The sequence below is a fragment of the Pristiophorus japonicus genome, chromosome 1 (genome assembly GCF_044704955.1).
Source record: "Pristiophorus japonicus isolate sPriJap1 chromosome 1, sPriJap1.hap1, whole genome shotgun sequence".
NCBI classification, from domain to species: Eukaryota; Metazoa; Chordata; class Chondrichthyes; family Pristiophoridae; genus Pristiophorus; species Pristiophorus japonicus.
The window spans coordinates 441,181,131-441,193,329 of record NC_091977.1 but is presented as its reverse complement, the minus strand read 5'-3'; the positions used below and the strand labels follow the sequence as shown (position 1 = coordinate 441,193,329).

General features: G+C 44.7%; 1 protein-coding gene across 1 annotated transcript in view; it reads left to right on the top strand.

Moving 5' to 3' along the window:
* Positions 1–12,199, top strand: part of abhd3 (abhydrolase domain containing 3, phospholipase) — a 163,290-nt gene that overhangs the window by 131,607 nt on the left and 19,484 nt on the right. The window lies entirely within an intron of this gene.

Genomic DNA, 12,199 nt, shown 5'->3' with positions numbered 1-12,199 from the left:
GTTTCTCCTCATCTCGGTCCTAAATGGCTTACCCCTTATCCTTAGACTGTGACCCCGGTTCTGGACTTCCCCAACATTGGGAACATTCTTCCTGCATCTAACCTGTCTAAACCCGTCAGAATTTTAAACGTTTCTATGAGGTCCCCTCTCATTCTTCTGAACTCCAGTGAATACAAGCCCAGTTGATCCAGTCTTTCTTGATAGGTCAGTCCCACCATCCCGGGAATCAGTCTGGTGAATCTTCGCTGCACTCCCTCAATAGCAAGAATGTCCTTCCTCACGTTAGGAGACCAAAACTGTACACAATACTCCAGGTGTGGCCTCACCAAGGCCGTGTACAACTGTAGTAATAGCTCTCTGCCCCTGTACTCAAATCCCCTTGCTATGAAGGCCAACATGCCATTTGCTTTCTTAACCGCCTGCTGTACCTGCATGACAACCTTCAATGACTGATGTACCATGACACCCAGGTCTCGTTGCACCTCCCCTTTTCCTAATCTGTCACCATTCAGATAATAGTCTGTCTCTCTGTTTTTACCACCAAAGTGGATAACCTCACATTTATCCACATTATACTTCATCTGCCATGCATTTGCCCACTCACCTAACCTATCCAAGTCACTCTGCAGCCTCATAGCATCCTCCTCGCAGCTCACACTGCCACCCAACTTAGTGTCATCCGCAAATTTGGAGATACTACATTTAATCCCCTCGTCTAAATCATTAATGTACAATGTAAACAACTGGGGCCCCAGCACAGAACCTTGCGGTACCCCACTAGTCACTGCCTGCCATTCTGAAAAGTACCCATTTACTCCTACTCTTTGCTTCCTGTCTGACAACCAGTTCTCAATCCACGTCAGCACACTACCCCCAATCCCATGTGCTTTAACTTTGCACATTAATCTCTTGTGTGGGACCTTGTCGAAAGCCTTCTGAAAGTCCAAATATACCACATCAACTGGTTCTCCCTTGTCCACTCTACTGGAAACATCCTCAAAAAATTCCAGAAGGTTTGTCAAGCATGATTTCCCTTTCACAAATCCATGCTGACTTGGACCTATCATATTACCTCTTTCCAGATGCACTGCTATGACAACCTTAATAATTGATTCCATCATTTTACCCACTACCGATGTCAGGCTGACCGGTCTATAATTCCCTGTTTTCTCTCTCCCTCCTTTTTTAAAAAGTGGGGTTACATTGGCTACCCTCCACTCGATAGGAACTGATCCAGAGTCAATGGAATGCTGGAAAATGACTGTCAATGCATCCGCTATTTCCAAGGCCACCTCCTTAAGTACTCTGGGATGCAGTCCATTAGGCCTTGGAGATTTATCGGCCTTCAATCCCATCAATCTCCCCAACACAATTTCCCGACTAATAAAGATTTCCCTCAGTTCGTCCTCCTTACTAGACCCTCTGACCCCTTTTATATCCGGAAGGTTGTTGGTGTCCTCCTGAGTGAATACCGAACCAAAGTACTTGTTCAATTGGTCTGCCATTTCTTTGTTCCCCGTTATGACTTCCCCTGATTCTGACTGCAGGGGACCTACGTTTGTCTTTACTAACCTTTTTCTCTTTACATACCTATAGAAACTTTTGCAATCCGCCTTAATGTTCCCTGCAAGCTTCTTCTCGTACTCCATTTTCCCTGCCCTAATCAAATCCTTTGTCCTCCTCTGCTGAGCTCTAAATTTCTCCCAGTCTCTGGGTTCGCTGCTATTTCTGGCCAATTTGTATGCCACTTCCTTGGCTTTAATACTATCCCTGATTTCCCTTGATAGCCACGGTTGAGCCACCTTCCCTTTTTTATTTTTACGCCAGACAGGAATGTACAATTTTTTTTTGCAAGATGTGCGATCAAAATTATTGTCTAGAAAATCCCTTTATGTGACACTTTACACCGGGAGCTTCACCTCATAAAATTTACTCTCTAAAATTAAAATTGATGTTATCATTAACTTGCATTTATCTCACACTGCTGATGCAAACAGATCTTGTAACATAAAAAATGGGAAAATATTCTACAGTACATAAATAAAAAATGGAAAGTCGGGTTGGGAATGGGGCCACTAAGGGTATAAATCGCAGGCAGCGATAACAAAATGGCAGAAATATTAAAAATGATCTTGCTTCAGTCTTTACCAGGGACGTGGAAGATGAGATTAGAAATGATATAACTGCATTTAAAATAAAATGAGAAATATTAAATAAAGTAATCATATTCAAAGAGGATAAAACCCCTGGTCCAGACGGATTACATCAGTGGATTTTAATAGAATCTAGGGAAGAGATAACAGAGGCACTATTACGTATATTTAATAACTCATTAGAAAAAGGTGTAGTGCCAGAGAACTGGCAGATTGCTAACATAATACCTATATTTATGAAGGGATATAGGACATGTCCAGGGAACTGTAGACCATAGTGGTACGAAAGATAATGGAATCCCTACAAAAGAAGAAAATAGAAAAACATCTAGAAACCTAAAATATAATGAATAGTCAGCATGGATTTCAAAAGGGAAAGTCTTGTTTGACCTATCTCATTGAATTCTTCGACGAGGTAACAGAGATAGTAGACAAGAGTATTGTAGTAGATGTAATATATCTAGATTTCCAAAAGGCTTTTGATAAGGTATCACATAATAGACTAATGAATAAGGACAGAGTATCCAGAGTCAGGGGACAAGTCACAGAATGGATTGCTAGCTGGCTGTAAGACAGAAAGCAGAAAGTTGGGGTAAAGGGTAGCCATTCAGAGAAGAAGAATATAGGAAGTGGTGTCCCATAAGGATCAGTGCTGGGACCACTAGTGTTCACAATTTATATTAATGATTTAGACTTTGGAATGTAAAACACAATTTCTAAATTTGCAGATGACACCAAATTGGATGGGGTGGAGGGGTAGTCAATACTGAGAAGGACTGCAACAAATTACAAGAATACATTAATAAACTTGCAGGGCATATGAATGGCAAATTAATTTCAACATAGATAAGTGGTAATAAGGAGGTCACATATATTTAGATAAATAAGGCCGTGATTCCCACTACCTCGGTGGGTCCATGGCAGGCGACATCAGTGGTGGGTCCCAACCTCGCTGCTGGCTCCAGCCCACTGTCCAAAATGATATTCCCCTGATTGGGCTCGTTAAGTCCACCCAGCGCATTTTCTGGCCAATTGAAGGAAGTGGGTCTGATGACGTAAGTTGAAGACGTGCCATCAGCCGGTTTCTTTAAAGGGAACATGCGCAAATTAATTTTGACAGTTGTGCTGGCAGTGTTCTACAGCATTGAGGTGCTGCAAACACTGAAAAGCACTGCACAAAGGTACACAGCCGCACCTAGGCTCTCCCATATGGAGGGAGTCACAGCATGCAGGGAGGTTCTCTTTCCTTCCAATGGGCGGAAGTGAAGTGACCTCAGGAGACCAACGCAGCCTGGTTGTACATTGCACAGGAGGACACAAGCAGTGATGTCATCAAGAGGACCAAGCTGCAGTGGCACAAACCTTTCAATGATCTCAGTAGATCATGAAACATTACTGCAAAGCCACACTCAACCACATCCTGCTGTGCCATTCATCACTCTGCCTTCCCTACCCTACTCCTGCACATCCTTACTCACACCAACTTACCTTGCATGTCCATCCATCCCTCTATCTACCTTATCACTTCCCCATCGCACTAGCCACCCCTCACACTCACACTCGTCCTTGTCCAATCGTACCAACTAACAACACATAAGGATAGGCATTTGGGTGTTTTATGCAATGTTCATGTAAAGTTTCTGTTAATGCGATGTCAAATATTGAAACCTTTATTTTCAACACTTTGCATTCTTGGACAGATCTCTGTGCACCTTTGGAAGTGGCTTAGGGAGTTACAGTGAATGGTGAGACATAACAGTATCCCCCACAATGGTGATGAACAGCAAATGAATGGCTTGGGGCATTCTAGGAATGCTTTATGGTGTTGGTGTGGAGTGGTGCCAACCTGCCGCATCATGTGGTGGCCAGGGTGTACGGTGTCAAGTGAAGTAAATCTGGCAGTGGTGAGGCCATCCCTGGCAGCAATGTGGTCGGGTGCTGATTCCCTTTGTCCTGTGCAGCATTAGTTGATTGTGGAGAAGGTTGGTGTTGTTATTGGTGCTGCTGGTGTTGGGGATGATCGTGGTGGTATTCTGAGGACCAAGATGAGATAGGTTCAAGTGCACCGATGCTGATGTAATAGATGGCAGGCAAACTTGAGATGACAGAAGCGAACTGTCAATGGTGAGGTGACACGGGATAGAGAGTTTACTCCAAACACTTGCAACCTGCATAAAAGCTCAATGTGTCTTCCAAATGCGGTAAGCAACAGCTTCTGAGCTTGGAAAGTGAACAGCTGTGAGATGGGAGCCTTTATAGCACATTTACAGCTGTCAAGTAATGAGATAATTCCATGGTCACACAACTCCCGACATGCTTACCTGACGTGATCCCCGAACAGTGTGGACCCCGTGGGCGACCTCCTAAAATGTAAAGGTGAGCTCATAATACTTCTTACTGGGCTGTTAACAAGGTCATAATGACCTCAATTGCCTCCCCCACTGCTGTGTATCAGGTCTGCTCAGCGCTGTCAGACCCGATATCTGGGAAAGGCATGTGGCGGCTAGTTGATAGTGCGTCGGGACCGCGCTGTCAAAAAAAAATTCCCACCCAACCCGCCACCAATCGCACCCGCTGATTCCCCCAAAAATTCCCCCCTAAGAATCTAAATGAGGTACAGGAATAAAGGGATCTGGGAGTTCAATACACAAGTCACTAAAAGTAGCAATGTGGGTTAATAAAAAATGCAAAGCAAGCACTAGGGTTTATTTCTAGAGGGATAGAATTGAAAAGTAGAGAAGCTTACTGAACTTGTATTGAATCTTGGTTAGATCACACTTAGAGTACTGTGTACAGTTCTGAGTGGAAGCCCCGACCTGCGAGGGAATATCAACGGCAGGTCGGGCCATAAAATGAGCGGCATGCGGCCAAGGAGCAGCGTGGAGGCATGCCACTACAAGGTACAGCATGAGCTAGTGCAGGAGGGCGATGGCTGTGAAGAGTGACATCATCAAGGTCCAGGTCGGTGATTGGAGCGTGGGCAGATACAGCAGGAGCGGCGAGAGACTGTAGAGGGATGTGATCGGGCCCAGGGGAGGCGCAAGTTCGGGGCCATGGGCCATGGGGCAGCATGGGCCAGCCCACACTGTGATACGTATGCACATTAGGTCCATGCAGCAGAGCTGGTCTCCAGTTGTCTTGGGTAATCCTTGTCACTGGACCAAGACCTAGCTCTGTCAAGCCCGTGTGATGGCTGGTGTGCAACGGCCACCCCACATTAAAAAAATTCACGCACAGGCATCTTCCACCCTTTAGGATGTAGTTCGGGTCCTTCATTGAAACACCTGTGAACTCGTCCTTTTTTTGGCGTGGAAGCAAGTCATCCTCGTTTCGAGGGACCACCTATGATGATGATTATATAAAGGATATAGAGGCACTCGAAAGAGTGCAAAAAATATTTACAAGGATGATACCAGAACTGCGAGGCTCTACCTAATTAGGAAAGGATGAACAAGGCTGAGTGGTGACATAATAGAGATTTTTAAAATTATGAAAGGTTTCGAGAGAGTAGACACTGAGAGTATTCCCACTTGTGAGGAAGAGCAAAACTAGAGGCCATCAATGTAAGATAGTCACCAAGAAATCAAATAGAGAATTCAGAAGAAACCTATTTACCCAGAGAGTGGTGAGAATGCTCAATGCCACAGGGAGTAGTTGAGATAAATAATATAGATGCCTTTAAGGGGAAGTTGATGGGCATATGAAGGGGAAGGGAATAGAGGGTTATGCTGATAAGAGTTAGATGAGGCAGGATAGGAGGAGGCTCGAGTGGAGTGTAAATGTGAGCATGGATTGGTTGGGCCAAATGGCCTGTTTCTGTGCTGCATATTCTGTGTAATTCTATGAACTTGTCTGCCAATGAGACAACAGTGCTAAAAAGAGCCATCGCCAATCTACGAGCATAAAAAAACTTAACAGGACAAACCAGCAAGTAAGATGGAGTAGCCTGGGCTTTGTGGCCACATGTGGCCCAAAGACTATAGTTGGGACATTCGTATTCTAGCTGTTTCTAAAGAGAGAGGAAAGTGGCTAGGGACAGGGGAGAGGAAAGGGTCTCAAACAAAATGAGTTTCAGGCAAGTCAACCATATAATATAATATCAGTGTCAAAATAGATGTTCATTGAGTAAATCATTTTGAGCAAGGAAAGATAGCATAGCTCATCGATGCCTTTGTAACCTCTAGTCTTGACTATTCCAACGCACTCCTGCTTGTGGCTCATCTTCCACCGTCCATAAATTTAAGCTTATCCAAAACTCTGCTGCCCTCATCCTAACTCTCACCAAGTCCCGTTCACTTATCACCCCTGTGCTTGCTGACCTACATTGACTCCCAGTTCAGGAACGCCTCAATTTTAAAATTCTCATCCTTGTTATCAAATCCTTCCATGGTCTCGCCCCTCCCTTTCTCTCTAACCTCCTCCAGCACTACAACCCTCCAAAATATCTGCACTCCTCCAATTCTGGGCTCTTGCGCATCCCCGATTGTAATCGCTCCACCCTTGGCGGCCATGCCTTCAGCTGCCGAGGCCCTAATCTCTGTAACTAAAGCTGGCTTGCAGAGCTGTCCTGGGGCGCGAAGGGAAGGAATGACTGCATGAGATAAATGTGATTGATTTTTTTTTGCGATTTAATTTTATTTGGGGTGAGTAATGTTTTTGTTCCAATTCTTTTTTTTTTGCAGGGAGGCCTCTCTTAGGACATTAAGAAGCCAGCTCTTTAGCACGGGATATTTAGTTGCTCACCCGGCCTAGCACCCTAAGGGAAGTGTGGAATGCTTCCCTTAGCGTTCCACTCCACTGTCGGGGCGCAACCAGTTTTTGCCACTAAATTAGCGCTTTAAAAAAACCTTCAACCAAATTTCCAGTCCCTGATCTCATTGGGCAAATTCACTGTCTGGTGTGGTACTGAGCTATAGATCAGGAAGATCCCAGATTTTATCACTGGTCTCTGCTGAGTTAATTGGTTTCTGCTGGGCTATGATGGATATATTATAGTTGGCCACAGCACCCCGGGCTAAGGAGGTAATATGAAAAAAAAAACCTTTGTTGCTGTTCCTGATCACTATTTATTTAGTGGCTTCTTTTGAAAGTGAGCTTGTATGGACATCGGGCTAGCGCAGGATCAGACTTGGCTGTAATGGCTCAGCAGTCAAGTAGTCTGCCAACAATCATTGCTTCAGCTCACATATGAGGTACAGCTATTTGAATGAGGTACTGGAAAAGCTGGCACCTACGCAACTGTACTCCAGCATGAGTCACAACTTTCAGGAAAGGAACAGGAGAGAGTTGGAACAAAAATTAGAAACTAAAAGGTCTTGGCATCGCACATGCATAGTGTATGCAATGTACCGTATAATTGTGATAGATAAAGTTTAAAACAAGATTGATAAATAGTAATGCTTAATATCAGCTGGTCACAGTTTTAAAATTATTTCATGATTTCCATTTTGCAGCAATACTTAAGATGCTGTAAAAGTCCAGTGTCAGAGAGAGAGAAGTATAATCAAGGAGATAGTCGTACATCACTGAAGTAATCACACATGCACAGTACTCTCTCCTGGCAAGAGAATTTCAACCAGATACTGTGAACAAAATGCAACTTGGCCAGAATCCATACTGCAGCTATCGGGCTCAGACCAGTAGCTGCAGTATTAGTTTGTCAAATAAGATTTATTTTGATTAACGCTGCTGATGCACAATGAGTGGGCAATGGACAACAGTCAATTTAAGTCCCTCAACGCTGGGTTGTCACCCCCAAAAATGAATATCAGTGCAGTTGCAACTTGCAGTAACAAACTAGAAGTGCTGCTTGTGGCCATCTTGGACTGCTCTAGGTTAACTTATCTGTTTGCCATTGAAGTTCTTGATGTTAGGAATCGTTGACCTTGACTTTCCTGACTACAGGAATATTGTTGGGGCACCATCTTTGCTAAACCCATCTCTGCAGTCTGGCAACTATTGCCCCACTCCCAACACTGCCCTTTCCATTAGGTATCACTCTCTATCTGTATTTTAAACAGCTTGATGATGAGCATGTATAGGAAACCCAGAGGGATACCAGATTGGTAAAGTGCCATAGGCATAAGCTAGTACGAACCTGCAGAAATTCACTGTACTGCATCTGCAAACCAAAGTGATTCTATCTAAGCTTGTCCAGATACCAGTACGTTCAAAGGCACAATTTCTCCATCAAAAATGGCAGAATTGGAAAATAGGTAATTTTTTTTTTACTGCAATTCGCATGGCCTTGCAGGCCTATTCTGCTGTAACAATGCACTGCATCAATTTCGCTTTGCCCCACCTTAAGCAGCATCCCATGGCGCAAAAATGGTGGCAGACCCTGTAAAATATTTAAATATCCTGACCCCAGGAGGTGGGCTGGGATCAGAGGCACAAACAACTAACAGAAGTCCTGCTGCAGTGAGCTCCTGCAGGCAGAGTGAGACCACAGGAAATTCATCCCTGAAGCCTACAGCGGGTGCTTCTCAGGACGAAGACACCAGGAGAGGAAGGCCACCACAGTCGCAGCAGGCTCACAGTTAGTCAGCAGCAGGCCATCTCACACACTTTGCCCTCTCAGGTAACACTTAGGAGGAGCACCAGATTAGGCATAGATAGAAGATCATACAGTAGCAGCAGCGGAAACACAATGTTAATGATAAACTCTGAAATTTTATATCACTAGTGAGGACAGGAAATAAACGTTTCTGAATAGGGTAAGTTCATGTTTGTGCTTACTCTGTTTTTGAAACCGTTTGGAAATGGCTGGGATGATATGTAATCTGTGGGAGCTGTGTGATGATAGGAACGCAGAGGAATTTGGGCATGATAGATGTTATGTATGCAACACCTTGTAACCAGCATTCTACCGCCACCAGAGGGCGCATCTGTTGGAGTCCCAAGGGATCCCAGCATCCCTTGGGAGCACTGTAGATAAGCAGGCCTCCCATGCTGTGCCGGCACTCAAGTCAGAATAAAGAGACTAAGGTTACACTTACTCAAGTGTACAGTACTCAATCACATTGCTTTATTTGAGACATAACAGTAGATTCTCGGGAATAGGCGGGGGGCAGGGGGGGGGTTATGTGGAAGGAGTATTAACGCAGTAGGGAGAGCTGGTTCTCAGAAGAAGGTGTCCAGAATCAGATGTTGGTGAATGACACTTCTCTAGCTGCAGGCAGTAGGGTTTTTTTGGTAGCCTTTTCTTGTTTATGTTGGTCACTTTCATCTCCTTTGCCTTCTGTCGCCTTCCTCTTTTCTGTCCTCCATGATGCATTCCCTTTTCGATGTAAACTTATGCAGCATGCAGCAGACCACTACTTTCCTCGGACCTGCTGGACCGTACTGCAAAGACCACCAAACTTACTGACTCCCCCAAAACTTCATAAGAACATAAGAAATAGGAGCAGGAGTAGGCCATACGGCCCCTCGAGCCTGCTCCACCATTTAATACAATCACGGGTGATCCGATCATGGACTCAGCTCCACATCCCTGCCCATTCCCCATAACCCCTTATTCCCTTATCGATTAAGAAACTGTCTATCTCTGTCTTAAATGTATTCAATGACCCAGCTTCCACAGCTCTCTGAGTCAGCGAATTCCACAGATTTACAACCCTCTGAGAGAAGAAATTCCTCCTCATCTCAGTTTTAAATGGGCTGCCCCTTATTCTAAGATTATGCCCCCTAGTTCTAGTTTCCCCTATCAGTAGAAACATCTTCTCTGCATCCACTTTGTCAAGCCCCCTCATAATCTTATATGTTTCGATAAGATCACCTCTCATTCTTCTGAATTCCAATAAGTAGAGGCCCAACCTACTCCACCTTTCCTCATAAGTCAACCCCCTCATCTCCAGAATCAACATAGTGAACCTTCTCTGAACTGCCTCCAAAGCAAGTATATCCTTTCGTAAATATGGAAACCAAAACTGTATGCAGTATTCCAGGTGTGACCTCACTAATCCTGTATAACTGTAGCAAGACTTCCTTACTTTTATACTCCATCCCCTTTGCAATAAAGGCCGATTCCATTGGCCTTCCTGATCACTTGCTGTACTTGCATACTAGCCTTTTGTGTTTTATGCACAAGTACCCCCAGGTCCCGCTATACTGCAACACTTTGCAATTTTTCTCCATTTAAATAATAACTTGCTCTTTGATTTTTTTTCTGCCAAAGTGCATAACCTCACACTTTTCAACATTATACTCCATCTGCCAAATTTGCTTAACCTACCTATGTCTTCTTCGCACATTGCTTTTCCTCCCATCTTTGTATCATCAGCAAAATTGGCTACGTTACACTCAGTCCCTTCTTCCAAGTCATTAATATAGATTGTAAATAGTTGGGGTCCCAGACTGATCCCTGCGGCACCCCACTAGTTACTGATTACCAACCCGAGAATGAACCATTTATCCCGACTCTCTGTTTTCTGTTAGTTAGCTAATCCATGTTAATATATTATCCCAACCCGGTGAACTTTTATCTTGTGTGTTATGTATGTAACTTTTACTAGCGTGTAAGTCTTGCCACCAGGGGGCGCACCTGTTGGAGACCCAAAAGTCACCGGCGCACCCTGGGCAAGCAGTTATAAAAGGCAGTCTACCATGCTGCTTCCTCACTCTGGAGTTACATTAAAGAGACCAAGGTCACAACAGTTTGAGCTTACAGTATACAGTCTTATGGAGTTATTCTGAACATATCAATTGGCGACGAGGATGGGGTTCAAACCCACACGTGCAACTCAACCCGAGGCTGAAGAGGAAGTGTATGGGGTACACACCTTCACCACCAAAAGCCCTCCGATAATTTTGGAAATCAAATTAAACGCCATTCCAGTTTCCATGGAATTGGACACTGGGGCGAGTCAATCAATTATGAGCCAGAAGGCTTTTGAGAAACTGTGAGGCAACAAGGCACAAAGGCCAAATCTAAGCCCGATTCACACAAAGCTGTGCACTTACACCAAAGAGCTCATACCAGTCATTGGCAATGCGGCAGTGAAGGTATCATACAATGGAATTATGCATGATTTATCACGATGGATTGTACCAGGCAATGGCCCAACGCTGTTCAGCAGAAGCTGGCTAGAAAGATCTGATGGAACTGGGACGATATAGAAGCACTGTCTTCGGCAGATGATGCCTCGTGCGCCCAAGTGCTAAACAAATTTCCGTCGTTATTTGAGCCAGGCATCGGCAACTTCACAGGCGCCAAAGTGCAGATCCATCTAGTCCCTGATGCATGGCACAGGAGCTGGCTGAACCTTCGAAAAAATTGACGTGCATCAACACACACAAAGGACTGTTCATATACCACAGATGCCCTTTTGGGATTCGCTCAGCTGAGGCCATCTTCCAGAGGAACATGGAGAGTCTGCTGAAATTGGTTCCGCGCACCGTGGTGTTTCAAGACGACATCCTGATCACTGGCCACAACACCACCGAATACTTGTACAACCTGGAATAGGTTCTAAAGCGACTGGACAGAGAGGGACTCAGGCTGAAATGCTCCAAGTGTGTTTACCTGGCGCCAGAGGTCGAATTTTTGGGGAGAAAGATTGCGGCGGACGGCATCAGACCCACGGACTCCAAGACAGAGGCCATCAAGAATGCACCCAGAACACAGAATGTGATGGAACTGCGTTCGTTCCTGGGACTTCTCAACTATTTTGGTAACTTTCTATCGGGGTTGAGCACTTTGCTGGAACCTTCACATCTATTGCTACGCAAGGGTGACGACTGGGTTTGGGGTAAATCTCAAGAGACGGCCTTTAATAAGGCCAGAAACCTGCTATGTTCTAACAAGTTACTTGTCTTGTATTGTATTGTAATGTATTGTATGAACCGTGACAGAAACTGTGGTTCTCGTATTGGACTGTACAGCCACCTAAGAACTCATGCTAAGAGTGGAAGCAAGTCTTCCTCGACCCCGAGGGACTGCCTATGATGATGATGATTGCATGACCCATGTAAACGTTTAGTACTAGCTTGTGATGCCTCTTCGTAAGGGGTCGGTTGTGTGTTACAGCAAGCCAATGTGTCAGGCA